At 44.5% G+C, this 27,971-nt stretch overlaps 1 protein-coding gene across 2 annotated transcripts in view; it reads left to right on the forward strand.

Annotated features, from left to right (window-relative positions):
* The first annotated feature begins 9,887 nt into the window (after positions 1–9,887).
* The window catches only part of LRRN2 (leucine rich repeat neuronal 2), a 147,770-nt gene continuing 129,686 nt past the window's right edge, over positions 9,888–27,971 (forward strand). Inside the window, exon 1 of one of the 2 annotated variants that reach the window (XM_083508867.1) lies at positions 9,888–10,586. The gene's annotated coding sequence lies outside the window, so the exon portion shown is untranslated. Of the gene's footprint in view, positions 10,587–10,672; positions 10,992–27,971 lie in introns of those variants that run through there. The other variant, XM_083508868.1, reaches the window with a different exon arrangement.

A 27,971-nucleotide genomic window follows, 5' to 3' on the forward strand; every position in this document is an offset into this window, starting at 1 on the left:
TAGTATAATTTAAGCAGAAATACATCTCACCATAGCAGGGAAGACTTAAATCGGACCCCTGCTTTCTACATAATTACAGCTAGTCTGGATTTAAACACACAGATCTGCTGCCAGCAAATTAGTTTGGCCCTGACTTCTCCAAACCTAAGAATGCTTAATGGAATGTTTAGTGTCACAATGAATCTGGTGGTGCTTATTATGGAATAGTAAAGTTGCAGCATAAACACGTCCAACAGCTTTTACTTTCTGGATAAACAGAAGTTGCACAAAGGTGTGTGAGTGCAAAGCATTTGGGTCTCAGAGTGATGGATTTGGAGAGAAGCAGAAGTCAGTCACTGTACTTCAAAGCATGTCCAAGCACACTTCTTTTATATTATCTACCTTAACACAGCTTGAACAAAACAATTAAATAATATTTATTTAAAGAGAGAGAGAAATGCAAGGATAAAATTAGCTGTTTTGATTTCCTTAACACTAAACAGTTTTGCTTACTTAATACATCACCTAAAAGTCCACTGGAAGTTCCTTTACTAGAATACTAGCTTTTGTAGATGTTAGTCTCTATGCAAAAGATGCTCTTATCAACAACATCTGAATTTCATAGTGGTGTAGTTTGGTATTTTTCTATCCCAGACTTAATGGTCTGATGGGATGGGGCCCTCCTGAGATGTAACCACCCCAATCTGTGAGCAGTGTGAAATTCCAGAGCTCCAGGTGCTTACCCAGGGTTTGTGTTTCCTCTGAACATGAGGCACAGTGGAGACTGTGGTGTCTTTATCATATATGACTTATTTACACATATATACAACCTGAGCCTATGATGGAGGGGCTCACATCATTACACTCCAAGCAGTTCTTGCTTCTTCCATGTCCTCAGTCTTGAAGGCCAGCAGAAATCTACCATGGCTCTGTGTCCCACTGCTCCAGCTTGCTGCATTTTACAGACTTTCCCTTTCCTCTCCCAGTTCACATCCCAGCCAACTGCAATCCTAAACAACACTCTTTCCAGCTTTGGCCTTTATCCTGCTAACTAATCCGGAGTTGAGGGGAGAAGCCCTTTTCCCTTGCTGACTGGCACAGACTTTGCCTTCTGAATGGCTCATCGTCTTGCCTTTTGTTCTCCACAATGACTCTTCTCCCAGGCAATTTCCTGAATGGAAAACTGGTTTGGCTTGTATTTTAACACTTTGCTAAACCCAGCACCTGGCAGCCCATGCTATTACTCCAAGAATTTTTTAACTCCAAGGGGAGAATTTGGAACCCATGAGTTTAAGGGAGTTGGGGCACCCACAAACTCACAACCAATGCATTACAGTACTGTATATGACTTATTTCAGCATGTGGAAGCCAGCCTACAATAGCCCCACCAGCTTATTCTGCCAAGTGGAGTCCTGGGTGTCTATACCACTCTTCATCTGAGGATCACAGGGCGGTTTATGAAATAAAAAGCTTTCTGCTCCGTTGTAAGTTGAACTCTGAAGAATCCTAGGGTGCCTGTGTGCATTTTCTCCTATTTTTTGGAGTAAAGCTTGGAAGCATTGTTGTTGTTGTTGTTTAGTCGTGTCCATCTCTTCAAGACCCCATGGACCAGAGCACGCCAGGCACTCCTGTCTTCCACTGCCTCTCACAGTTTGGTCAAACTCATGCTGGTAGCTTTGAGAACACTGTCCAACCATCTCGTCCTCTGTCGTCCCCTTCTCCTTGTGCCCTCAGTCTTTCCCAACATCAGGGTCTTTTCCAGGGAGTCTTCTCTTCTCATGAGGTGGCCAAAGTATTGGAGTCTCAGCTTCAGGATCTGTCCTTCCAGTGAGCACTCAAATGTAAACAAAGATTAGAAAGACAAAGGAAAATACAAGAGCTTCCAATGCCTACCTTTCTAGTTTATTTTCCTTATTTTAAATCAGTCCCTTAATTGGTCTCAAGATTGAGTCGGGATGTTTGAGTAGCAGGAAGATAATAGTCCTTGAACCTCTGTCTGCTTATTAAAAACATGAGATCAAGGTATGCTTGAAGGGCTTGCTGACAGAAACAGAAGTGCTTCCATTTATTCTTCCATCTCTTCGGTGCTTGAGAGCTTGCTTGAAACAGGCTTCCATCTGAAACCCAGCAAGCAGCCCAATCCTTTTCTGAGTGCTTAGAACAGCACAGAGGTGAGGGGTCGCCTTAGTGCAAATCAGCTCAGCGTAGCTGCAAGGTGATAATGACCTTCCATCCCAAATGGGTTCAGTGGAAGTTACTGTTAGAAAAGGCACTAATCAGTCTGCAGGAAAGGGGTAAACAGAGGCTACACCCACACCTGAGAATTAGCTGGAGTCACACGGCAAAAGCCAGGCTAGTCCAGAGGCAAGAATTCAGGATGATATCGAGCGAATAATAGAAGGTGGAGAAAAGAAATAGGTGTGAGGCTCAGCAGAGCAGGGACAGACAGACAGACCGAGAGAAACCTAATCAGAAACCTGCTCCGAAAACCCCTTGCTGGCAAAAACTCTCTCAGGATTTTATATAGGTATAAAGTGCATCAACTCCATCCAATTAAGAGCAAAGGGTGTGAAGCAAAGGCAGACACTGTGTTACTGACAAATCCAGCAAAGGGAGAATTTGATTTAAAATTCTCAGTTCCATCAAAATGGAACAGAATTTTTGGTTGTATTCAACTAACTTTTATTCAGAGTAGACCCACTGAAACTAATGACCATGTTTAACTTAGGTCCATTGATTTCAGTGGTTCCACTCTGGGTAAAGGTTAGTGGACTACAATTTGCAGAATACACTTAGCAAAACCCACCTCACTTTAGTTGTATGTGCTACATGCTCATCCAAGGAGTGTTTTCTAGTGCCATGGCAACAAGCATTATGAATTCTTGCAATATCATCATTCTCATCGTATTAATCCTTGTGTGCCACCAGGCCACTCCTTGTCAAATCTCAGAACAACCTTTTCATGACAAGTCCTGCTTAAAATTGTGAGCACATATTCCCAAATCCACTAGAATGGCTAAATACTTACACCGTTTGAATACAACCCCCATGCTGCAGTGCAGCCTTGAAGAAAATATTCCATGATAATGACTAAGCATTGATGTATTGATGTGAGAGTACAAACACCATGGTGGATTTCAGCCACAGGTAAAATTACATGCACCAAAAATATCTTGAGACTTGAATTAAAGTAAATGCAGTGAAGAACAGAAGCCTACATAGAACCTCTCAGATTTTGATTTGGGCAACTGATTTTCCTTGAGAATCCATGAGGGGTTAGAATCTAGGAAAACACACTTTCTAATGAAGTACATTTCACACATACCTGATAATGCTAGCATGTATGCACCTCACAAACACTGAAACTGAGAGTTATGTGTACAACTTTCTGTCCCCGCACAGATTGACTTTCTGATCCAGGATTGCTACATGTGTGCAGATTATGGTTTCCCACATCCTGGAAAACCTTTGCACTATAATAGATCAGGCATAGGCAAACTCCGGCCCTCCAGATGTTTGGGACTACAATTCCCATCATCCCTGACCACTGGTCCTGTTAGCTAGGGATGATGGGAATTGTAGTCCCAAACATCTGAAAGGCCGGAGTTTGCCTATGCCTGTACAGTGGTACCTCGGGTTACAGACACTTCAGGTTACAGATTCCACTAACCCAGAAATAGTACCCCGGGTTAAGAACTTTGCTTCAAGGATGAGAACAGAAATTGTGAGGTGGCGGCGAGGCAGCAGTGGGAGGCCCCATTAGCTAAAGTGGTACCTCAGGTTAAGAACAGTTTCAGGTTAAGAACAGACCTCCAGAATGAATTAAGCTCTTAAACTGAAGTACCACTGTAATAGATCATGTGCTCAGTTGCAATATAGACATGTGAATGACATGCTAAGCCCAGCTCGACACTCTAAAATATTTTGCTAGATCTATCTGCGCTGGATCCACCTCCCCATCAGTTCTGATGAGCTCATGAGCAGCAGGATCCAATTGTCATTGCTCAGATTGGAGGCATGGCAGATCATGTGCCCCTTCTCCAATCTGTCAGTGACAAGGTTGCTCATTCTAGGACCAGCCACTTACAGTAGGACTCCTCCAAACTTCCACTTGTCCCATTGCTTTCTCCCAGGGAAATCCAATCTTTACCGCTGAATTGCAGCTTCCAAGCACTGTTTAGATCTGCTATAAAGCAATTTTGTTCTTTAGAACCTAAACTGGGTGGTGGTGGGACTTGCCACCTTCCCCATCCCAAAACCTATCTCTGTATCAACAAACTAGCTTCTAACAACCAGCTCTCATAAAGAAGCATCAACTGACTATGGAAGAACAGGAATATACTTTTGTCTGATTCCACACTATGATCAGCTCTTGCTTTAGGGCAAAGTCATGGCAACAAACCTTTTCACAATAATCCAACACAACACCCTCCAGCAACAAGAGTGTCCTGTCCATCCCTTGCAAAATTAAGACATTTGGAATTTTAGTATAAGAGCTCATGGCAGACCCCTTGAATTCCAAGCATAAAAATACGCAGACATTGATTTTCTCTGGGCCAGAACTGTGATGCAAGGTAACCTGGGACACACAACCATTCCTGTGCATCTCCAGGCCAATGGGCTCCTTTCATTGTTTCTCAATGAGATTTCCATTTGGAAAACCCATCCATCTTTGGGAAAGCATTTCAGTAAAACACATGCCTTGAACAGAACTAAGCTAAGCTAAAATGTTGTGTCCCAGGCTTACATTCATTCTGACCAAGTGCAGCAGCAGCCATTTAAACTGAGCTCATGGGCCTTATCAGGCACAAAGAGTACTTTGCTGCAGCACTGCCAACAAAATCAGGTCATTGCATTCACCCCCCCCAACCCTCTAACATACATGTGTTCTTTCTCTTTCCTCTCTAGTTCACTGCCCTCAGGCATATTGTTAGGAAGGAGACCAAGTCACCATCTAAAATCTAATGTGCAAAGAAGGCAAAACAAGAAATGAGTGCCTATTCTTAGTCACTGTTGGTGCTCCCAGGAGCCCCAAAACTGTTGTGACCCCATCAACTTTGACTGAGAGAACAGTGCACTGTAGGCAGCACAGGTTTAAGGCTTGAGGGGGGGGGGTTCAGATGAAGTGAGACCCCATTCCTCTGGAAGCCTGGTGGGCTTATCAGAGTGTGGAGGCAATGCTCTGTACAGCACCTGGCAGCTGTGTCCAGCCACACTTTTAATTTCCCACAGTGCCCCAGACTGACACTGTCAGGGGCACTGTCAAAAATGAAAGGGCTGGCTAGATCCTTCCTGACAATGCTTGGAGTGCCACGTCAGGAACTTTTAATAGAGGTGCAGGGTGGACCATAATAGTGGGTTCTGCCAAACTGCTTGGGCCCTGGCAGCTGACCAATGATGCCAGGTGCTGATGCCAGCCAGCTCTGATTGTGGGTCATACCCTGAAATTGGCTGCTGCACCTTCCCATTTTGCCTCAGGTGGAGGAACAGGATGGGCTGCCCCTGCCCCTTGCGTAGATTTGATTATTTGGTGAACCAGGGTGTGCACAGCATGGAATTTGAGCAAGAGTGCTTATTGGCGCCTTCATAAAGCTGATTTGAGAGAAAGCTTAGAAGGACAGCTAAAAACAGACTCAACGCCGATGCTGTCAAAATTGTGTCAGCCTTTGCGGTGCAGCTGACTCTGAGATGGAGGTGACAGCCCAGCATTTCTCAGCTGGCAGTTTCTTCCATCGTCCTCGCATGTCGAGTCGCCCAGTTTGCAAAATAGCTTCTCAACAAAAGCCATGGTTAGGGCATCAGCGGTCTTTTGGATCTCAGTGAATATTTAGCTATAAGGAAAGGGAGTTGATCTTCACCACTACCCCACTGCTTGCTGTGAACTCTTATGGGCCTTCAAGAGGGTGAAGATCTCCAAACTCTGATGTTATCTCTATTTCTAGGCATAAGATTTAGGGCTGCCTTTGCCAAACCGGTGCCATCTTAGATATTTTGGACTACAACTCCCATCAGCCCTAGTCAATGGGAGTTGTAGTCCTAACCATCTGGAGGGCACCAAGTAGGCAAAGGCTGATTCAAAGTACTGGATGCCATGCTATGGTACAGAATGTCAGGTGCTCAATGTCTAAGCTTAAGCTTTTGCTGGCTCCGACTCTGGCAATGATAGTGTCTCTGGAAGAAAAGGCGGGCTTTTCAACACCCATGGGGCAAGCAGTGGGTCCCAACCTGAATCAGCAGCCCATGTGGTAAAAGGTATCAATTCAATGAGTGACATGGGAGATTTTTTAGCAGAGGTTGGATTGCAATCGGTCATGGATGCTTTAGTTGAGATTCTTGCATTGTAGGGGGTTGGACTAGAACCCTCAGGACACCTTTCAGCTCTACAGTTCTATGATTCTAAGTCCTAAGTACCCAATGTAGACAGCACACTCAATGAACTATTATATTGTTTCAGGATAACAGGATTCTTTCCAGGTCTCTCCAGTATGGTAGCTAGCTCTCTGTGTTATGTCATTATAGCGAAAGGGCCAGAATTAAATCCATAGATATTTGAAACTGGTGTACAGGAGAGTTAGCAGGAAGCAGATCTTCTGAATCAGCTATATCATAGCTGGGGAAGGTTGGTGTTTTATTCAATTTTACTGTAATGTGATTTTTAAATGTTTCAATGTTTTTGCTGTAAGCTGCCCAGATAACTTTCTATAACGAGTCAACCTATAAATAGCATAATGAATAAATGAAGCATGTGGTTTTGAGCTTAGGTTGGCTGCTGAGACACATTCTCTTCCTTTAACGTGAGATTCTCTTTTTCCTCTTTCTTGGACAGCAGCCTGAGCTGCTCCATTTCCTCTGCATCAGTATGTGTACACAGGTTCTCTAATGCAGTGTTTCCCAACCTTTTTTGGGCAACGGCACACCTGTTTAATGAAAAAAATGTCGCGGCACACCACCATTACAGCCCCGTGACGTCAGCGCGCAGCGTCACGCCGGGAGGGACGCACGAAAGTGAAAGTTTTTTCCCTCCCCCTTGCCGGGGAACCTCCAAGCTTTGGGGGTGGGAGGAGGCAGCAGAGCGAGGGACTGAGGGACGGCGGCAACTGAGGCGGCGGCGGCTGTTGTGGTGGTGGCGGCGATAGCGGGCGGAGGAGGGGGCGGCGGCGGGGCTTGAGGAGCCGTTGCCGGGAGTTGCTGCTGCTGTTGTTGCTGCTGCTGCCCGGACATGCCGGCCTCCTCCTCCTCCGCTGTCTCACGCTCCTCCCTTTTGCACGCGCTGCCCCGCCGCTCGGCACCACCACCGCGGAGCCGCCCCCGGCTCGACGCGGATCCTCGCCGCCGCCGCCTCTCACCGCCTGACTCGCCCGCCTCCCTCCCACGGCACACCAGCCAACGTCTCACGGCACAGTAGTGTGCCGCGGAACACCGGTTGGGAAACACTGCTCTAATGCCAAGAGCACACTGACCTGCATCACACAGTACACAGCAATGGGACTCTCTTGTTGATGTTTCCCTGTAGAACTCCTGGTACTGTCTTGCAGCAAAGAAACATAAGGCTTCTCCTACTCCATGTGTGGGGCACTTGGGGCCCTCTCTGTCTAGCCCTCGAGACATATCCCTTGCTGGCCATGCTTCAAGCTTTCCTTGGGGGTTATAAGGTAGGGAACATGCAACTGGTCTGTTTCTGGACACAATTCAAAGTGCTGGTTATGACCTATAAAGCCCTGCATGACTGAGGTCCAAGCTATCTGAAAGACCATAATCTGTCATACAATCTGCCCAGGTTCTGAGGTAGGAGACACTTTGCTCAGTCCTGCCACCCTCACAGCTATGCTTGGTAGAGATGCAGCAGAGGGCCTTCTCAGTGGCTGCTCCCAGACTTTGGATCTCCTTCCCTAGACAAGTTAGACAGGCTCCTTCCTTGTTATCCTTTCTTATTCCAACAGACTTTTGGGAACTGACTGCTTTTAAGGGAAGGCGTGGCGCCATGCTGGTTTTAGTGTAGTTATCTGTATGTTTTTAATAGTTCTTTTAAATTTATATATAGTTTTAATTCTATTAATGTTTAATCATTTTTAATTATTTTATTTTCTCTGTTTTTAGCTGTTCCTATTTTATCTGTAAGCTGCCTTGAGTCCCTGATAAGGAAAAAGGTGGGTTATTAATTATTATTATTATGATTACTATTACTATTATTAATTTTCCCCTGTTTGGATTGTGTCCTTGAACTCTGATAATGCTTCTTGCTTTAGAAACAACCTCTTCACACAGCATATAGTTAAATTATGGAACTTGCTCCCACATAGAGGCACCAACACACATGGCTTTAAAAGAGGATTAGACAAATTTGTAGAGGAGAGAACCATCAAAGACTACTAGCCAAGATGGCTGTAATATGCCTGTACAGATGGAGGCAGCAGTGCTTCTGAATACAGTGGTACCTCAGGTTACAGACGCTTCAGGTTACAGACGCTTCAGGTTACATATGCTTCAGGTTACATACGTTTCAGGTTACAGACGCTTCAGGTTACAGACTCCGCTAACCCAGAAATAGTACCTTGGGTTAAGAACTTTGCTTCAGGATGAGAACAGAAATCGTGCAGCTGCAGTGGGAGGCCCCATTAGCTAAAGTGGTACCTCAGGTTAAGAGCAATTTCAGGTTAAGAATGGACCTCCAGAACAAATTAAGGTCTTAACCCAAGGTACCACTGTACCAGCTGCTGGAAACCACAGGAGAGGAGAGGGACCTTGTGCCTCAATCCTTCTTGTGGGTTTTCTCCAGGCATGCAGTTGGCCACTGTGAGAACAGGATGCTGGACTAGATGTGTCCGTGGCCTGATCCATCAGGCTTTTCTTGCATTCTTCTGCTTGCCTGGATGGAGCATTTTTGAAACCGTTCTCTTCAGCAGGGGTGAAACTAGGCTTTATTTCACCCAGGTCAAAGACAAAGTTTGACACACACACCCCACACCCATGTGCATTTGCGTGTGTGCGCACACAGGCTGGGAGCCTCAATGGCACCCCTCTGGAGGCTTCACCTGGGGCACAAAACCTGGCTCCACCCCCAGGTACGGCTCTGTCTTCAGCACTTTTCGAACAGATTTCCCCCCACCCTTTTGCCATTGTCACCTCCTTATTATTGCTACTCAGGAGGCATTTTAAAAACATTCTTGTTCATCCAGCATTTGGTAGTTGAAATAGACTGTTCCTGGAAAACTTGACATGGTTGGTTGTGAGCAGTGCTTTTTTATTTTTTAGGGGGGAAAGACGTCCGTACTCACCATGAAGTTGTTACAGTAAGTGCCACATTCTTAACATGGGGGGGGGGGGGAGAGATGCCGGTACAGCATACCCTTGAGGATCCCCAGAAAAAAGCACTGGTTGTGAGGATCTTGGGACTGTGTTTAATTTTCTTTTTAAGAAAGTCTTAATGTTTTAATTTATATTGTTTTACGGCTTTGTTGCTTGTCAGAATAGAAATTTTATTAATAATATTAGGCATAGGAATTGTAACAACAGTGGCTCCTTGGTGGTTGCTCCCCATTTGCAAAATGCCCTCCCTGGTGAGGTGCTTCTGTCTCCCTCATTATTGACTTTCAGCAGAAAGACATTCCTGTTTACTCGGGGATTTGATGGGTTATAGGCACGACTGGGCATGGCAACCTTGAATTTACCAACTGTGAGGGTATGCGATTGCTTTTTGATGTTTTTCAATGTTCTAAACATTTTAAATATGTTCGTTTTATTTTACTTTGCATTGTGTTAACATTTCCACATCTGCCGCCCTGGGCTCCTTTGTCGGTAAAAGGCGGCATACAAAAGTAATAAATAAAAGCAAGTTCTGGCTCTCCTGCCTTGATCTCCTCCCCGCTGGGGTACTTGTGGGCTCCCTCCCTGGGCAGGATCTCTGGCAACTTCCACCCGAACGCCCAGAGATGGCAGCCTTTGCCTGGAGACAGCTGCTCTCCTGAAGCCTGGGCTCTGGCTGCCAGCAGCCTGCTCTGCCAGGGCGTCCCCACCATCACCGCTGCCTCTTGCCACGCAGGCAGGGTCCCTCTCCCGGGTTGTTTACCACAGCGAGCCGGCTGGTGCCTCAGGAGTTAAGTGGCAAAGCAGGCAGGAGCTGATTCAGGTGGGTGGCACATTGCAGTGACAAGACTCCAGCTAGAGGGAAGGAGGGAGGGAGGGAGTCTAGAGGGAGAGGAGGCGGAGGAGGAGGGAGGTGTACACGGTGGTGGCGGCGGCGGCGGAGAGGAAAGGAGAGAGAGATCGAGAGATCGCAAATAAGATGTAAGAGGGGGAAAGGAAAGAGGATCTTTCTCCCCGCCGCTTCCCCAACAACTAGCTGGAAAGGAGAGAGCGAGAGCGCGCGCAGGGAACGAGGAAGGAGAGAGCCTCGGAGGCAGAGCCCTCTCCTGCCATCCTCTCCGTCCGGGTGGGGGAGTCTGGGCAAGCTCCCGAGCTTCGTCTGGGCCCCGGAACCGCACCGCCCCCCACTTGCCGCCGCCAGCCTCCTTGTGTCTGCCAACTCCAGGGATCCGTCTGAGCCAGATGTGCGTGCCTCGATGGCAGGGAGCAGCAGCTAAGAGGAGAGAAGAGAGGAGAATCCAAGGGTAAGTTGAGCTCCTTGTCCTTTACCCGTGGCGGGGGCATTGGAGGGGAATGGCAGGTGGGGGGGGGATGCCGACGGGAAGGAAGGTTTGATTTGACGGACACCCTCTCTGGGTGGGTTTCGCCCGCGCGCGCTCTCCTGTTCCGGGAGAGGCAGAAGCGAGGAAGGGGGCTCGCGCGGGGATGAAGCCGCTGCCGTGTCGCTCTAGTGTCTTGGATGGTCTGGCTTTGGGAGCGGAGAGCGGATAAGAAAGTCAAGGCTGGAGGAAGACGAACTAGGTGGGAAAGAGAAGGGCGCTAACCGACTGCGAACTTTCGATCCGGATTTCGCGCCCAGTGGCGGCGTAGATCCGGAGTCGATCCTCTGGAATCCGAGGCAGCTGTACAGAGCGGGCGTTCTGATCCAGGTGTGTCCGAGTCTATCTTTCTCTCTCACACATGCACACACACACACACACACTTATCCAAGGGGATGGTGAGGAGGCCAAACTCTGGTCTTGGCGAATGCTATCAGACAGCGCAGAAACCCCTCGTCCGACTGGGGAGAGGTTGACTTGGGTGTTCAATTTGGAGTGGCTCCCGTGGAGGGGGTGGTCCCCGTGTGGGGTGGGGGGAGGAGGTTGACACCGGTCGTCTACGTGTAGTCACAGGATTCAGCCTCCACTCCCCTGGCGGAGAGGCTGAGGCTCGCTTGGCCCCGCGCATTTCACCCCGACGAACCTTAGGATCTCAAGAGGTTGCCTGGGCTCTGGCCGTCTAGCCTAGCAGTCTCCATCCTGCGATGGTGCCATAAACGAAAAGGGCTCTGGTTACAAGCATCGTAATACCCAGGAAGAGCTGATCGAGAGAGTGAAGTGTGCGTGTATGTGTTTATGAGAGATGGGTGGTGGTGGAATAGGAACTTGGTGCATTAGGAAACCACATTGGCTTCTGCAGACAAACCAAAGAACCACCTTCACTCACCATTGCCAACAGCCCCCTAAAGCCTCCTGCAATAACCCGGCGATGGCTGTCTGTCGTCATCCCAGAGAGAGAGCCAGGCTAGCCTGCGAGGAAGCGAGCGAGGAAGACGGTGGGGGTCAGCTCTGCCGAAGAGTTGCTGGCGGAACAAGTGCAGGCGTTGGAGGGGGCTGTGCTTGCTGTCTGCTCCTTCCTTCCTTCCCTTCCTTGCGTGTGCCTAAGGAGAAATACAGCCCTGCCGAACCGTTTTCCTGTTGTAGTTATGGCATATTCTACCCACACGTGAAGAGACTCTGTTCAGCCCCCCCGCCCCGCTCCCCTTTCCCCCTGCAATCCTGCTTCTGATCTGCAACCCATCTTGGGAAAGGAGTGTATCCCTGTGGCGAGGCAAAGGGAGTTTTTCCAACGGGAGCTTTCGTCATATGAAATAGATCTGTAAATGATTTGTATTTCTTTCACTTCTGTGTTAGATCATGCAGTTAGTTAGATTAGATCATGGCTGTGAAGCAAACCTTTCCTAGTAATGGAGTAGAAGCTCTCTCTAAGGGGAAGGCGGGGGACATTGGAAAAGGAGGGATATTTTTTACAGTGAGCATCAGGAAGTCTGTGTGTGCATAGTTCCCCTCATAGCAATCAGATCACTTGCCCCCTTTCTTTCTTCCTTCCTTCCTTTCTTTCCAGATGCATGGACCTGTATCTTTCATTCTCTCATCCTTTGCCTAAGGCTGTGTGCACACTATACTTTTAAAGTGAATTCAGCGCACATCCCCTCAAAGACTCCTGGGCTCTGTAGTTTGTTAAGGGTTGCTGGGGATCGCAACTCTGCGAGGGGTAATTATCTGAGGGGAAGAATGTGTTCTAAAGGTGTACGCAAAGCTAACTCACTCTACAAAATCTCAGTGTCAAAAGGCTTGTGTTGAAGGGTCCTCCCCCTTGCCTCCAATGCAAGGCTCCTGGCACAATGATGCTCTGCTGTCGAAAGGGTGTGTGTTTCTCCTCAGCAGTAGCCGATCCTTTACAAGCTGTTGCTGAAAAAGTGAAGGAATTTGACCCAGACCTGTGTTAGCTTTCCTTATTAGCGTCTCCAATGTGTGTGCGCGCTGGGGAGGGGGATTTGCACACAGAAAGGACACCCAGATGACTTGCCCTTCATTTTGTGTTTCCTGTGTAACACTGGCAGGTGGAACTTACATAGCTCCACTAGGGTGAGATGTATGACCACACATCTCACCTTGGGGTGGGGGAGGGGGAGAGAAGTGCATAAAGCAGGAGCGCAAGTCAGTCACACTTCCTTTCCTCCTCCGCTTCTGTTAAATGCCCAAAGTTGCTCTTGGGTCTTGATCTGTATGGTCAGCTGGGTGCTCCGCATGCTCAGCCCTCTCCTCACTAGGCTCTCAGAGTCTCGGGATGTGCTCTTGGAAGGAGACCATAATCAGATGGCTTGGGCGGCCACTGCTTATTGCCAGCCAGAGGGAGATTCAGCTCCAAAAGGTTGCCCTCCGCTCTTCTAGGACTAGGAGGTACCTGTGGCTTGCCGTCAGAATATCTGGATATCTTGAAAAAGAAGGGTCTTGGTCCCAGGAGGTGGGCAAGTAGATATCTTAGGGACTCAAATTATGGCAGATGAGCCTGGAGGGCAACTACTAGCAGGAAAGTGAGGAACAGACCTGGAGGTATGCTGAATTTTCTGTGATGATCCTATTTCCCTTATTTAAGCAACAGTCGAGCTGCTGTTTGCCCTTGAGATCAAGGGACTTCTGTGCTCCGCTGAGCAACCGGCAAGAAGGCAGGCACATAGAAGCGCTTTGCTAAATAAGCAGGGCTAATGCTGCAGTTTGTCCTTCCTTCATCAAGTGGAACAAATTCCATTCTAACCATCACCTGTAGGAGGAAACTCCAGAGTGACTTTCCCCCCTGAATATAAATACTGGGAACCCAGTGCAGAGGACACACCTAGCTGTGGCCTCAGGAGTTTCCACTGGCAAAATGGCCCAGTGATTGGAAAACAGCCTTTTCCCATAGAGCTCCTGCCAGGAGTTCTCTCTGCACATCTCCCCTGTTTGTGGGTCAAGAGGTCTTCTCACCACCAAATGAACCTCTTGCCTCTGTTCTCCAGCCTCATGATAATATACTGCAGTGTTCCTTGACCTGGTGTCGCTGTTCACCTTGGGGAAAACCACCCTCTTTTAGCTGACCTAGTTCCGCGCTACTCCATAGCCTTACATCTTAAATAGTGACACTTACACTAGTTCAGCATCAGTGTTAAAAGCAAGTGAAAAACTGTCGTTCCTTTGCATTGATACAAAATGACTCCACATGAAGTTTCTGTGCTGACAAAATTTATGGAGCGGGAGAAGCCAGATAGTGGCAGGGCAGCTGGGTTTCTCAGGTCTCTCTACCTTTATATGTGTTGCCTACATATATTATGCATGCTACACCCGTCCAAATTCTGGTAAATGTTGGCATGTGTGTGCGATTGTTAATAGAGAGAGAAAGAATGGGAAATGTTAAGTTTCTCCAAATTTTGGCAATAACATATATGCTGGATTTAAAGCAACCTGGGAAGAAAATTGAAAGATTTCATTACATTTTGGTAGTGCAATGTTCCAAGAGAATATTAGAGACAACATGAACCACTGTTGTTGCCATTGTGCGAGTTATTGAGTTTCACTGTATTTAGCTTCAAGCAAAAACAAAACTGAATTGTTGTGTTGTTGGGCCCAAGGACTCAAGGAAGCAATGAAGCTGTCATGACATCTTCTGTTGGACCAGTTTTGAAATTCTGAAAGACTGGCTGGCTCTGGGCAATGTAATTTACTAAAGCTGTTCCACCAGCTTCTAATATCTAGTATTTGTATAACACACCTCTGAGTGTCCAAGCACCTCACACACATTTCCTCCAGCAATTTTTGCAACAACCCTATGTGGCAGATCAGAATTGTTACCATGAGTTCAATGAAACATGAGAATGGCATCTGTGTGTGTACATTTTGGCAGCGAATGTGGCACCGACTTACTAGAACCTAGATGCAGGGGATATCCTAGTGGGTTCTAGAACTTTCTTCTATGCCTGCACATACTCAAAGGCCTCACTGCAATGCACACATCAACAATGTCATTATCACATGGCATTTATTACATGCTAGGGGGATTAGTGCACGAGGCTACTGCAGCCTGGGTTATGAATCTGCATATATTCTTTGAAATCAGTGCAGTCCAACCTAGCAGGTTTTGCACATATGATAGAAAGGCTGTGAGGCTGTTCTAGAATTCAAGAAATTTTGGAATCCAGCCTGGAAGTTTGTTGCAAAACAGATTTTAAAATCTGCCTCCTCCAAAACCAAGTACCAAGTATTCTATTCATCTCCATGTGCTAGTCTACAGACCTCCAAATACCCAGAGCAAAGGTTCATTCTTAGCTTCATTAATTTCTTCACATATGTTTTAGGTTACTTGGTTGGATTTGTTGTTTGTTTGTTTTGGTGTTACCATGTTGGATTTTGTGAATGAGAAAGGTGATGGATTTTATTGGTTGGAGTTTCTTTTAGTGGGAGCAGTCATAGAGTACAAGCTTAAGGCTAATGCCTAAGTATTCACTCCTGTCCAAAGTAGAGTTATATGCTGCTTGAAAGATTCTCTTCAGCTGAGGCTGGCTCAATAAAAGGTGACACCTTTCCGTCCTACATAATCTTACATAGAACGTCCGCCTGAGCCTGGTGAAAAGGTTTTCCGCTGAATTCATTCATGTTATAAAAGGCTTTTTGAAGGAAAAAAAAGAAAAAGAAAAGAAATAAATATCTTCTCTCTTTGTTCTTCTTATCTCATCCTATAGCAGCACAGTTATATTACAGAAACAAGAGGAGTGCTGAGTCCATTCAGGGATGTGAGCTGTGATACATCATAATGTCTTATGAACTGGAGTAACTCAGATCCTGATGTGAGAAAAGGGGATTGTTGATGCAAGTATTATTCACGTCTGTAGCTGCATTTGCATAAGAGCTGCACACATTTAGATGTGATTAATGCATTGCAGGAGGTTGGAGTAGATTTAACTTTGGGGTCCCTTCCAACTCTACAGTTCTGTGATTCTATGACATATTATAACTGTGTATACTGATAGTGTATACTGATATAATATATATATTATAACTGTGCATACTGATAGTGTCTACCTGCTCGGCCCACTGGCCTAGCCCCCAATATGTATTCACCATAACCACCAAGAGACATAATGTTCATACACAAAAAGTGGAGTCCGCAACCTCACATACAGAATTTATGCAAACAAAGTTTGTTACACACACACACACACACACACACACACACACACTATGCTGAATGTGCAAGGGCCCCCATTCTTCTTCCTGTATGCTCAGTGTACATAATTGTAATGTGTGCACAGGACTTTTAGTCAGGACTGGCCCTACCATTAGTCAGAGTGGCATGATGACTTCAGGTGGTAGATGCTGAGGGATAGGGAATGGGAGCAAGGTATTGGTGGACAGGACAGTTTATGCCACATGGCATTTCCTGAACCTTCTAAGCTGTCCTGTTGCCCTCACGAACATTGGAGGAGATTGTCCTGTTGCCAGTGTTGAAGGAAGGTTCACCCACTAGCCCCAGCAGCTGTTGCACATGGTGCCATTTTGTCAGTTGCTTTGGATAGCAAAATGTCTTGGGTGGCCCAGCTCTGGCTTTAGTGTGATTTATGTTATGTAATGAAATCTTTATTTCTCTTAATCAAAACAAAACCATAGATGGTGATAAGGGTGTTGTTGTTTAGTCGTTTAGTCATGTCTGACTCTTTATGACCCCATGGACCAGAGCACGCCAGGCACTCCTGTCTTCCACTGTCTCCCGCAGTTTGGTCAGACTCATGTTTGTAGCTTCGAGAACACTGTCCAACCATCTCGTCCTCTGTCGTCCCCTTCTCCTTGTGCCCTCAATCTTTCCCAACATCAGGGTCTTTTTCAAGGAGTCTTCTCTTCTCATGAGGTGGCCAAAGTATTGGAGCCTCAGCTTCACGATCTTTCCTTCCAGTGAGCGGTGATAAGGGTAACAGGTATCTAACCCCTGCCTTTTGCAGCTATGCCTATGATATCAGAAAATATGCCAATTAGTTTCCTCAGGATCACCTTAACTAAACTGTTTCTTCCTGGGAAGTGTCTTCTCAAAATATTTTTCCCCATAAGTGTTTTTTTCCCCTGCTATGGTCTGTTCTCAGATGTATCAATACAACAAGGTCTGTCTTATGTTCTACTCTTATTTCTGTTCTCACATCAAAGGCTTCCTGGGATAAACTGTTCCTTCCTGCTCTTTGATGTGTTTATTTCCAAAGCCTGTTTCATGCAGAGCAACTGGTTGTGTTATGACATTTATTTTTATACACATCTGCATGTCTGTGCCAACCACCTTGAATGGTTAGACAAGATTCTTCATAAAAGATAGATCTGAAGACACCAGAGAGGCATCTTCAGTGAGTTTGGAATTAAATGAATGAAGAGCTATATGGGGTTTTCAGTTATTGCTTCCGGATTGATTGTCATTCTGTTAACATTATAATGCCAGACTACAATTCATTACAACCGGACTTTGCTTTCCAGTGGCTCAAATATCTTCTCTGCTAGAAAATAATTCTCAAAGTATTGTACCTATGCAAGCACCTGTTCTATTACAACAGCTTATGGCACACATTAGGTCACAGCCACACTTTAACAGTCATGGAGATTCCCAAGGACTGTTGTTTGTTAGGGCTGCTCGGAATTGTAGCTCTGTAAGGCCAACAATTTTCACAAACTCCAGCTCCCAGGATTCTTTGGGGAAAGTTATTCTCCTGTAATGGTGTGATCCTATAAGAAATTACTCACTCTTGGCTCCTCTTCAGCCCATTATGGCATAAGCAATTGAAACAAGGGGTAGAGTCTCTCAGAAGCAGAGCCAAGAGGGTTTGGCCAGCCATGAATTAGTATCCAGTAACTCAAGCTCAGAACTCTCCTATTTATTAACCACCCCTGGTTGATTTTTCAAGCTTTCAATAATCTGAGGCCATGAATAAATAACCTGTTGCAGGGTAGCCACAAGTTTTTCAAAATGTGTTTTCTGTGCTGTCAGTAAATCTAGAAATCACTAACCTCCTTCTTAATCCAGATTGCCATTCAGGTTGATGAAAGTAAAAAGTGAACTAATTGCTACACAAAGGCTCCAGATCTATGGTAATGTCCCATCAAGTCAAAAGCTTCAAATGTGGTTTGGAAAGTCAGCGGCAACCTGAACTGTTTTCATATGCCATGGGATCATATTATCCATCACACACAACCAGAGATACATGTCAGTTCAAGGTGACAAAATAAATGTAGTTGACTGATGAGGCAGACATGGTCCAATAATAGATGGAGAAATAATCTGGGAGTCCTCTGAAGGCTCATCCAGACTTCTGCTTGCCCTGCTTTCTTTTCCCAGGGAAAACCCGATCTTTACCACTGAATCAGAGCAAACATCAGTTGGGTTTGATGTTTAAAGAGCAGGTTTTCCCAGGAAAAGCGGTGGGGCAACTGCTTGGACCTGTGTTTTCTGGGCATGGCAGGGGTGAAACTAGGCTTTATTTCACCTGGGTCAAAGACCCAGTTTGGCACACCTCCCATGCACATTTGCGCTTGCGCACACACACAGAGAGAGGGAGAGGTTGGGAGCCTCAATAGCACCCCTCTGGAGGTTTCACCCGGGGCAAAGAAAAACCTGGCTAACCTGCCCCCCCTGTAGCTATGGCTCTGGGCATGGGACAAGCAGAATTGTGAATGAGCCCTAAATTCCAAAGTACCTCCAACTTTGGTAGCAGCATAATCTTGCCGAGTCTCCTGTGATATCCAGAGGCTTCTTCTGTTCTTGTGGGATAAAAGGTCTGCTGCAGGTCCAGCACCTGAATTATCTGCACAGGAAGTAGAAGAGGAATTATGAGAACAAGGGGATATGGCTGGGAGTCATGAAATGAGCAGAGGAAAGGGGATAAAGTTCAGTAAGTATTCTGAAAGAGCAGCTTGGCAGTCAGATCTGTTAGCCCTATAATAACCTCCTTCTGCTTCCTGCATTGAAAACTAGGTTGGACACAGCTGATTCTTAGCTGGAGGGTGAAGACCTCAGCCAGGATAACGTGGTTGCTTGCTGAAACATTGAATTTAGAGGAATCACCATCAAATTACACTATGCAGTCCTGACCAAACTTGGGATTTTGTTTAAGGCATTTTACAGGGCAGTCCTAGATTGATGTATATAGGATTTTACCATCATTTTTTTATAAAGTGTGGTGTTTTCTGTTTCTTTTTTTAAAAAACAGTATTTTTATTTTTGAGAACATAATTTGGATGCTTCATACAATATGATGTTGGAGAATTTCAGTTCTAAAAACATTGTGGTAGTGATTGTAGAGAAAACCTGAAAGCATTCTGGAGGAATGAATATGGGAGTTCCAACCCTGCCCCCTCCAATCAAATGTGACTTTCTGATAGAATTTTTTCCTGTAGGAATTACTGATCACCTATAGCTGCCACCAGGAATGGCAGTGATTTTATGAGGTAATCCTAGAATCTTCAAAACTAACGAGAAACTTGGCACAATCTGGAGAATTGGAATGTTTCGCATATTTATTTATCTTAATGGGTTTGGGCCCAGTCTCATACGTTGTAAAATGCCACCATTTGTAACTAATTGTCACCAAAAGTATTTGATTTGGTTGTATAATTGATTCTGCCAGTAGTAATGCTACTATAGAAAGATACAGAAGTTATAACACTTCATTATACAATCATTACTGGTTCTATATATTATTCAGTTTTCCAGGCAATAAGAGTTGTTCTGCAACCAACCTCATAGAAGCAGAAGGTGTTTCATAACTAAAAACTTGCTATCATTTGTGGAGCTCAGGGAACAGTTGGCATAGCAGGTAGCAACTGATGCTATTTTGTCTGCGCAGATACAATGATTTTTGTAATCACATATAAGTTGTTGGAACAAACATCCAGCCACATTAACAGGCATCCGTTTTGATAAGTCTCTCATTGAATTGTTAACTTGGGAAATAATATTGCAAGAGAAATTGTGAAGGCCAACAATTTGAGGTCAAAAAGAGCTGGAAGGGTGGAAAAGTTCCTGAACAACATGGCTACTGGCCAAGAATTTAACTGGATTTTACTTTACACAAGAGGCATACCTGTCTACTGGAAGTTTGAAATGACTGAGAGATGATGGATTGCTCCATAATTTCCTTGGGGCACAAAGCTGGCAAAAGTCAGTTACTGCTTTGGTAAACACTTAGATTGTTTGAGCAGATATCCTCCTATCTGAAAGGATGTTATTCTACATCTCCACCTCTCTGCTTCTTGGTCTGTCTAGCTAGTGATGCTATACTTTTCTAGTCTTACCACTGAAAGCTAATCAAGGGTCGACAATATGCCTATCAGGAAGAAATTTTAAACAACACAAAATTTGCACCAATGTCCAGTTGTTTATGGTAAAGGTAGCTCACTTCTATTAACAGCAAATTGGAAAAAAAACTACAGTCTCTTAAATGCTACGACTGTGTTGTAAAAATCTGGAAATTGCAGAAAGAATTAAATTGAGAAACATCTTTAAGAGATTGGCAACTAACACTTATTTTGGATTAAAAGGTTGTTATCTGTCCATAGCTAAAATTCTGACAATCAATTCCTTTGTACAGTTTTCTTTATTGCAATATATGATTAGCATTTCTGTATTTTTTAAATATATTTTTAATACACACAGTCTTGTGCCAAGTCTGTGATGTTTTAAAGTACCCTGAATTACTCACTTCACATCAGAAGCAAGCCTCTGGTCTTCATTATCAAAGACTATAGACTAGGGATGGACAAATCTGGCAATTTCTCAATTTTTAAAATTTCAGTTCTTCACATTGCCATGTCATTTTTGTGGAATTCCCACAAAAATAAGACCCTCATGAAAATTCATTAGCATTTTAGTGTGAATTTCTTGTAAAATATACAAATTTGGCATTATTTCCATTATTTCAATACACATTATTTCAAAGTATATTTCCCTAATATAGTGTATTTTGTATGTCATGTGTATGAGTTTTAGGCACATTTTCTCTAGTATATGTGTTTTTTGTATACATCACTTGGCCAGAAAACTGCATTGTAAAATTTGAAGGAGTGCAGATTTCAAAGGATGACTATGTTTCAGTTTGCATATTGTTTCAGAAAGTGTGCATTCATAAATTCATCTTTAATTACATACTGGATTGAATTTCTTCCCTAATCCCATCATACATCCTGGACTGGCTTTTGAGCTATATGAATGGATACTTAAAAACAACTGATACTTCTGTGATGCTCAGAAAATCCTGTCGTTCAATTGCTCTTTTCTGTGTGTCTGTATACCAGATCCTCAGCTGGTGTAAATCCGTTTGTCTCCAGCCAATCTTCTTGGTATTGCTGGTTTAGATCACATGAGGATTTGGCCTATAGATACCTGGGGCCTTCCTACTGGGGCTTACTAATTAATTCCCTACATGTAGGCGCTTGCTGCAGCCAATTGCTTTTGCAATCTAGTCCTTGCGCCTGGGAGCACAATGGAGATCTGTGTCTCGCTTGGACTCTCTTTGCAATGAGGTGTGAGCCACTGGCGTGCTGATTGATGATATCTTCTTCTGACTCTTTCTGTGAGCAAGATGTGCCAGCCACTTTCTCCTATTCTGTTGTGTGGCCTCCTGCAAATGAAATTATTGTTTCCTAGGAAATATATTCCCTTTCTCTTTTTTTCTGGAAATTACCAGTCCCCCACCACCTGAAAAGAAAAACACCCAAAAGATTTCTTCTTCTATCACAACACCAAGTTTTTGCATCAAGAACCTGGAGACAAAAACAAAAACAAAATTGCACCATGCTTTTTGAAATCAAGGCTGGTGCTACAGTTTAAGGAAGTGACTCAAACCACCCAGTCCTACTCCTGTGTAAACCTCATTTTGTCGTACAGGAGCAGTATCTGGTGAGATGGGGTGTGCTATCTTTCTGGGTGATATTCTTTTAAATGAGTTCTGTTGCAGCTCTGGGATAGCTCAGTCAGTAGAGCATGAGACTCTTAATATCAGGATTGTGGGTTTGAGCCCCACCTTGGGCAAAAAAAACCCCCTGCATTGCAGGGGGTTGGACTAGATGACCTGAATGGCACCTCCCAACTATGATTCTATGATCTATGAACTATTAGGGAGACAAATGTCTGTTTATTTCCTTAGGCACTGGAGTTCACTTTGCTATGAATCATTAAGAGGCCTGCTAGATCAGATAAAAAAATCTGATCCAGTCAAATATCTTATTCTCACAGTGGCTAACCAGAAGCCTATTGAAAGCCCACAAGCAGGGTATGAGTACAACAGCACTCTCCCCACTTGTGATACCCAGCAACTGGTATGTTCATGAATCATCTCATTACATTTATTCCTCACCTTTCTTCCATCACAGAACTCAGGGCAGTATACATGGTATCCCTACATGGTCTTCCATGCAAGCAGTGGCCAGACTCAGACCTCATAAGTTTCAGGGAGGTGGCTGCACCATGTGTCTTCAATCTACTATCAGGAAAGGAGTGTGTGCTCCAGCAGTTGTTCTGTGCATCCTTCTCTGTCTCTCTTCCCTGTTGTAGGTAAAAATGGGATCAGGCTATCTATAGCAGGCCAGAAGACAAGAGCAGGTAAAATAATCATTGGGGCCAAGAGGCAAGTGACATGGTCCTTACATAATACAGTATCTCACTGCTCCAAAATTGCTATGGTCTGAAAAAGAGATATTAGGTGACAAAGGTGTTCCCCAGGACCCAGTACAGCAACTGGTGGACAGAATCATAGGCAGTATCTGCTGTTGGGGAGGGAAAGGAGTTGTCTGGCAATTGGATGCTTTGGTGTGTTCTAGAGTCCTTCCACTCTGAACTAAGGTCATTTCACCCTAGCAGATTGCTTCATCAATATTTCAATGCAAGATTTGTATGCTTCCTTTCTTCCTTTCTGCCAAATGGCATTTAAGGAGGCTCAACAAAACACCAAATTTCCTATGAATGGATCAGCCATACCCTTTAGTGAACCATCAGTCAAAGCAGTTTGGACCTGAAGTGGGGATGCACAAACCAGCCTCTTTCCATTCCATGTCAGGTTCACAGGCACTCAGTCTTAGGTCAGTTCCTGCTGGTTTTGCATATTTTTAAAAGAAAAATATATGGCAGTTATCATTTAAACTGTTTGCTTTTTGAACACATGGTAGATATGCTTTGTAGGCATTCTTTCCCGCAAATATGCATTTTGGTATGCTTTCCAATGTATTTCCCTCTAAAATACACATTTCTCCCATAAAATACACATTACTGTAAGCATTTTTTTTTAACCAAAGCTGCATTTAGAGGAGTGCATAATCTAGTTAATAGCTGAGTTCCAATCCACACATAAGTCTGGGACCAATAAATTAGCTTCAGTTCACTTCAAAATGTGGACCAAATTAATTTCTCCTCCATTCCAGCAAACGGCTAGCTTGAAGTCAATTGTTGTGCACACAGCTCCTATAATGCAATCCAGCCCTACCCTGCTGTTCAGGTAGCAGTCAGTCACACAGCAACATTTAACCTATGTCATTTAATTCCCTGTTATTTTTATATTTACATGACTTGAAAGCCTTATCAGCGTAACTCAATCACTGCTTGAAAGAGCAACCATACATTCTACAAGAAACTCTGCTGTGACCTTCAATAGTTGCACCAGTCCTGCTGGCGACATCCCCACCTCACTTGCCCACCTCCCCTTTCCTGTGCTGAAGGCCAATTGGAACTTAGCTTGTGCCTCCCAAGCCTCTTGTATTTCCTCCCCATAAGCCATGGAAAATGAGAAGTAGGTGAAGGAGAGCTGTTTAAGAGCCTGAAGCAGTTCCAGGGCATCAATCAGTTTATAGGCAGTGAAATATACGTGCAGGTCTGGAGGTTGTTGATGGGGTAGAGTATTTTGCGATAAATATATTTATTGCAGGTTGTGTAAAAGGCTGTTCCAATGAGTGGTTTTTAGTAAGGCAATAAATGGTCAAGAAAATTGCTCCGATTGCATCTCAGCACATCTCAGGCACTGAAGCTAAATGGGGGTCTGTTCAAGCCCCTTTGCTTTGTCAGAGGGGAAGGGCAGTGGGTGAGAGGGAGCAACGTCCTGTGACTTCTGTTCATGCAAGGTGGAACACTTGCTATTTTGGGGGAGTAGAGTGGCGGAATCCTTTGGCTTGAGATACGCTGCTTGTGCATATATGATGAGATTGCTCCTTCCGTTAAGAAGCAGGATTGCAATGAACGGGTCATGATAGCTGGGAGAGGCAGAAGGAAACTGCTCAAGGTCATGCACAAAATACAATGAGCAAGTCTCACAACTGGGTGACGCAGGCAGAGGGCAGGATCTGCAAAGGAACAGAAGGAGCATGTTGTGTGCAGGATGTGGATTGGGGGGGGGTGGTTTTGACCATGAATGCCAAGAAGACAAGCTTGTCCATGGACACCTCAACTACATTTGCACATGCACTTATATTTATATATGGTGTGTTCTAGTCACAGAAGTTGACTTTTCTGAATAAGGCGGGGAAGTAACATGTTGGTAGGTATTGCATTTCTGGTGAGATGCGCTGCTGATGCTGAGGTGGTTCAGAATAAAAAATGGTGATGATGAAAAGGGCTATTTCCCCATGCCCTGGTTGCAGGCTTCTTGTAGGCATCTGATTGGCTGCAGTTGGAAGCAGGATGCTTGGTTAGATGGTCCTGTGGTTTAATCCAGCAGGGCTCTCCATACAATCTTATAAGAGCACAGAACAGAACTGTACAGATCCTTCCTTCTGACAAAAGCTAGAATAACTTTTTTTGTTGTTCTTTCCATTTCATTCCATTTGGTTTTACAGTCTTGATTCACATGCAACCATTATATGCAAAGCTGAAGATATTGCTTCAATATAATAAAATGTTTTCCGGCACATGTATGCCATCTTGAGTGAAGAATATAAATCTCCATTTTGCCATGCATATACATGCTCAGAAGCTGCAGCCAGTCTTAGCTTATGGCTGAATGAGCTGAAATTCATTACGGTTAAATATTTTTTAAAGAGATCTTCTAAATAGCAAAATGAATACAATTTGGCTCTGGAGTTCTGTTTTGAGTTTTATGCTCGTAAAACCTCTCATTTAGTTTTAGTAGAAGGAATCTGTGAATTTAAAGAAATGCTCTTCCCCCGAAAGATTTTAAAATTTACTATCATGCCTATCCAGAGGGCAATCCTCTCTCACTTCTGGACCATCTTTCCTACCAACGATGTGCTGACTTCTAGACAGGGATAATGGTACCAGAAGCATGAGAGACCCCATATAATTTACTTGTAATGAATTATTCAGGAGTTCTACTTGGTATTAATGCCAGCTTTCCCCTCCAGCACCTTCTGAGTCTAAAATGCTTGGAATATCAACTGACCCCATAGAGACTCTAGTGATTCCTATTAGAATTAATAACCTTTTTCTGCTCCATTATAAAGTCATATTTAGTAGAGAATATCACTGGGTATAATTTTCCCCTCCAAGATTACACTTTATCAAGGACGCCTAGTTATATCAGGCTGGCTTTGTTCTTCCCCTTTCATTTTCATCAAATCTGAGTTGAATCAGTCCTAAAAGTTCAAAGACAAGACAAGAAATTGTTCTATTCTCCAGAGGATCGCCTGTGCTTCTGTGAAATTCAGTGGTACTTGCTTGATTTTAATACTCTTAATTGCTGATAAATTATTTTTAAAGCCAGAGAACTATTCCTGATTTGCCATCTAATATCCCCAGGTCTTCCATTGTTTTGCTCTGAAAACCAGGAAATAGTCATATACTTTTGAAAAGCCTAGATTTTCATCTTTTATTCCACATCCCTTTGTGATGACCAACATACAGGAGAATATTAAGATGGAAATACATTCCCAGGTGGTGGTTCATTGTCCCCATTTGTTCCTACTACTTATGAATAAGTAAAATTGAATGCAAAATGCAGCTTTGTAACTAAAAATAGATGTGTTTAAAATTATTCCTTAAAGCTAAATACTCATTGGCCAACCACTGCCAACTGCTTCATGAAGTAGGATCTAATTAAATCACTTCAAAGAGATAGGATCCTTCACATCTAAGAGAAGGTGGCATTGACTCTTTATGTTAAGTCTATATTATCCAATTGTCTATTTCCATCTGTAATACTTACGGAGAAAGATAAATGAAAGCTCAGCATAAAAAGGAAGGAGCTTTCTTTCAAACTTCAACTGACCATTTCCCCCTCATGTGTCAACCAGGGTAAGTCATGTCCTGTAACTACTTGGCTTTTTTAACCACAATCTCCCTGGGCAAAAGCTTCTGTAACTGTTGTGGAGAGAGAGTGGAGAAAGGGTTAGTAGCAGGAGTGAAGGCACCTGGGACAGATGCTCTACTGTGCCACTACTGACTTAGCAAATTAGAGCATAAAAGGCAATTGCTCTCGTAAATGTTCCAGTATTCTTGAGAATTCTAGGGAGACTATCCAGATTTGTAGGCTGGAGAATTACTTTATTAGCAAACATCCCATTTTGAATATTGAACTAATGGAAATCAAATTATTAAATTAACAAATATTGAATGACCAATTCTGAGAAGCTCTGAAGGTACATTTTAAAACTGGGCCTGAATCTACTGTGGAAAAAGTATAATGTTCAAATGGCCTTTTTTACTCTCCTTTTCTGCTTCAGAAGGTAAATCTGAAGATTTTCTGTCCATGACCTCTTCTCAGTAGTAAGGATGCATGTGTTCTGCGTGTGTTAGTAGGGGATGCCTGCTGAGAATTCACATAAAATGTGGGGGTTGACATAATAATGACTGCAATAGTATAACTGTGTGTACTGTGACCATTGTCGTTTTCTAACCCCAACAGCTGCAATCCAAAACACATTTATTAATTACATTTGGAAATTCCATTAAAATTATTGGGGTCATAAAAGGTAAAGGTAAAGGGACCCCTGACCATTAGGTCCAGTCGTGACCGACTCTGGGGTTGTGGCGCTCATCTCGCTTTATTGGCCGAGGGAGCCGGTGTACAGCTTCCAGGTCATGTGGCCAGCATGACTAAGCCGCTTCTGGCGAACCGGAGCAGCACACGGAAATGCCGTTTACCTTTCTGCCAGAGCGGTACCTATTTATCTACTTGCACTTTGATGTGCTTTTGAACTGCTAAGTTGGCAGGAGCAGGGACCGAGCAACGGGAGCTCACCCTGTTGTGGGATTTGACAAAGCAAATACATTTCAAAGTTGCTGCAGACACTGTATTCATAATGAACATTTGCTTGCCTAGCAGCCTTGCTTAAGCAAACCTTTGTGTTAAATCAGGGCTGGCCAAGTTGCTTCATTACATGAGGCAAAGGGCAAAATGGTGCTCCCAATTTCACATACAGAAGCTGAAGAGACCAGCAGCCAAATCTAAGTTCAGCACTGGCAAGAGGACAGCGCCCTTCACTGCACCTGATGTCAGCAGGCTAGATATGGGAAGGCAGGGCAGATTGCAGGGCACACACAACCCATTCCTCCAAGACCTTAGAACTGCTCCCTGTCCTCCACCATCTACCACCTGAAGCAGCCACCTCACTCTGCCTAATGCTGGGGCTGGCCCAGTGCTACTTTTATGCATGGTCACCTAAATTTATCTTCATGCACATAGCGATAATGAACATCTGCCATCTCCCCAGTCTGGTGGCAGATTGCCACTAAGAGAAAAATGGCTAGGGAGAAGTGATTTGGGAAGGTAGCAATGTGAGTAGGAGAAGGGTTCAGCTCCCCCATCATTTGCCCATGCGGTGACCTAAACATCCTCCTACCATAAGAACATAAAAGGACCTGCTGGATCAGACCAATGGCCCATGTAGTCCAGCATCCTGTTTTCACAGTGGCCATTCAGTTGCCTGTGAGAAGCCCGCAAGCTAGCAACAGCATTCCACCCACGTGTGATTCTCAGAAACTGCTATTCAGAGGTATAATGCCTTTTGGCAGTGCAGGCAAAGTCCTCATCCTTAATAGCAGAAGTGGGAAACCTTTTTTTTCAGTCAGAGGGCCACATTCCCTCTATGTTCTTTTCAGTGATGGGTGGGGGCCAGGGACAAAAAGTGAGTGGAGCCCTGTTGTTCAATAGGTTGCATTCAAGCCATGCAACCGCCAGAAGTTTCTGTACACACACATGCACACACACACACCTCCATTTAGATGAGCGAGAGGCATCATTGTAGTTCAATGACACATTCTAGCCAGGTGCAAGGACTTGCGGAGGGCGAGGGGCAGGGCAACATGGGAGCTTAGCCTGGGAAAGTCCTGAAGGCCAGACAGAGAGGTCTGAGAGCCCCAACCTTCAT

The sequence above is a fragment of the Podarcis liolepis genome (genome assembly GCF_965112155.1).
Source record: "Podarcis liolepis genome assembly, chromosome: 6".
NCBI classification, from domain to species: Eukaryota; Metazoa; Chordata; class Lepidosauria; order Squamata; family Lacertidae; genus Podarcis; species Podarcis liolepis.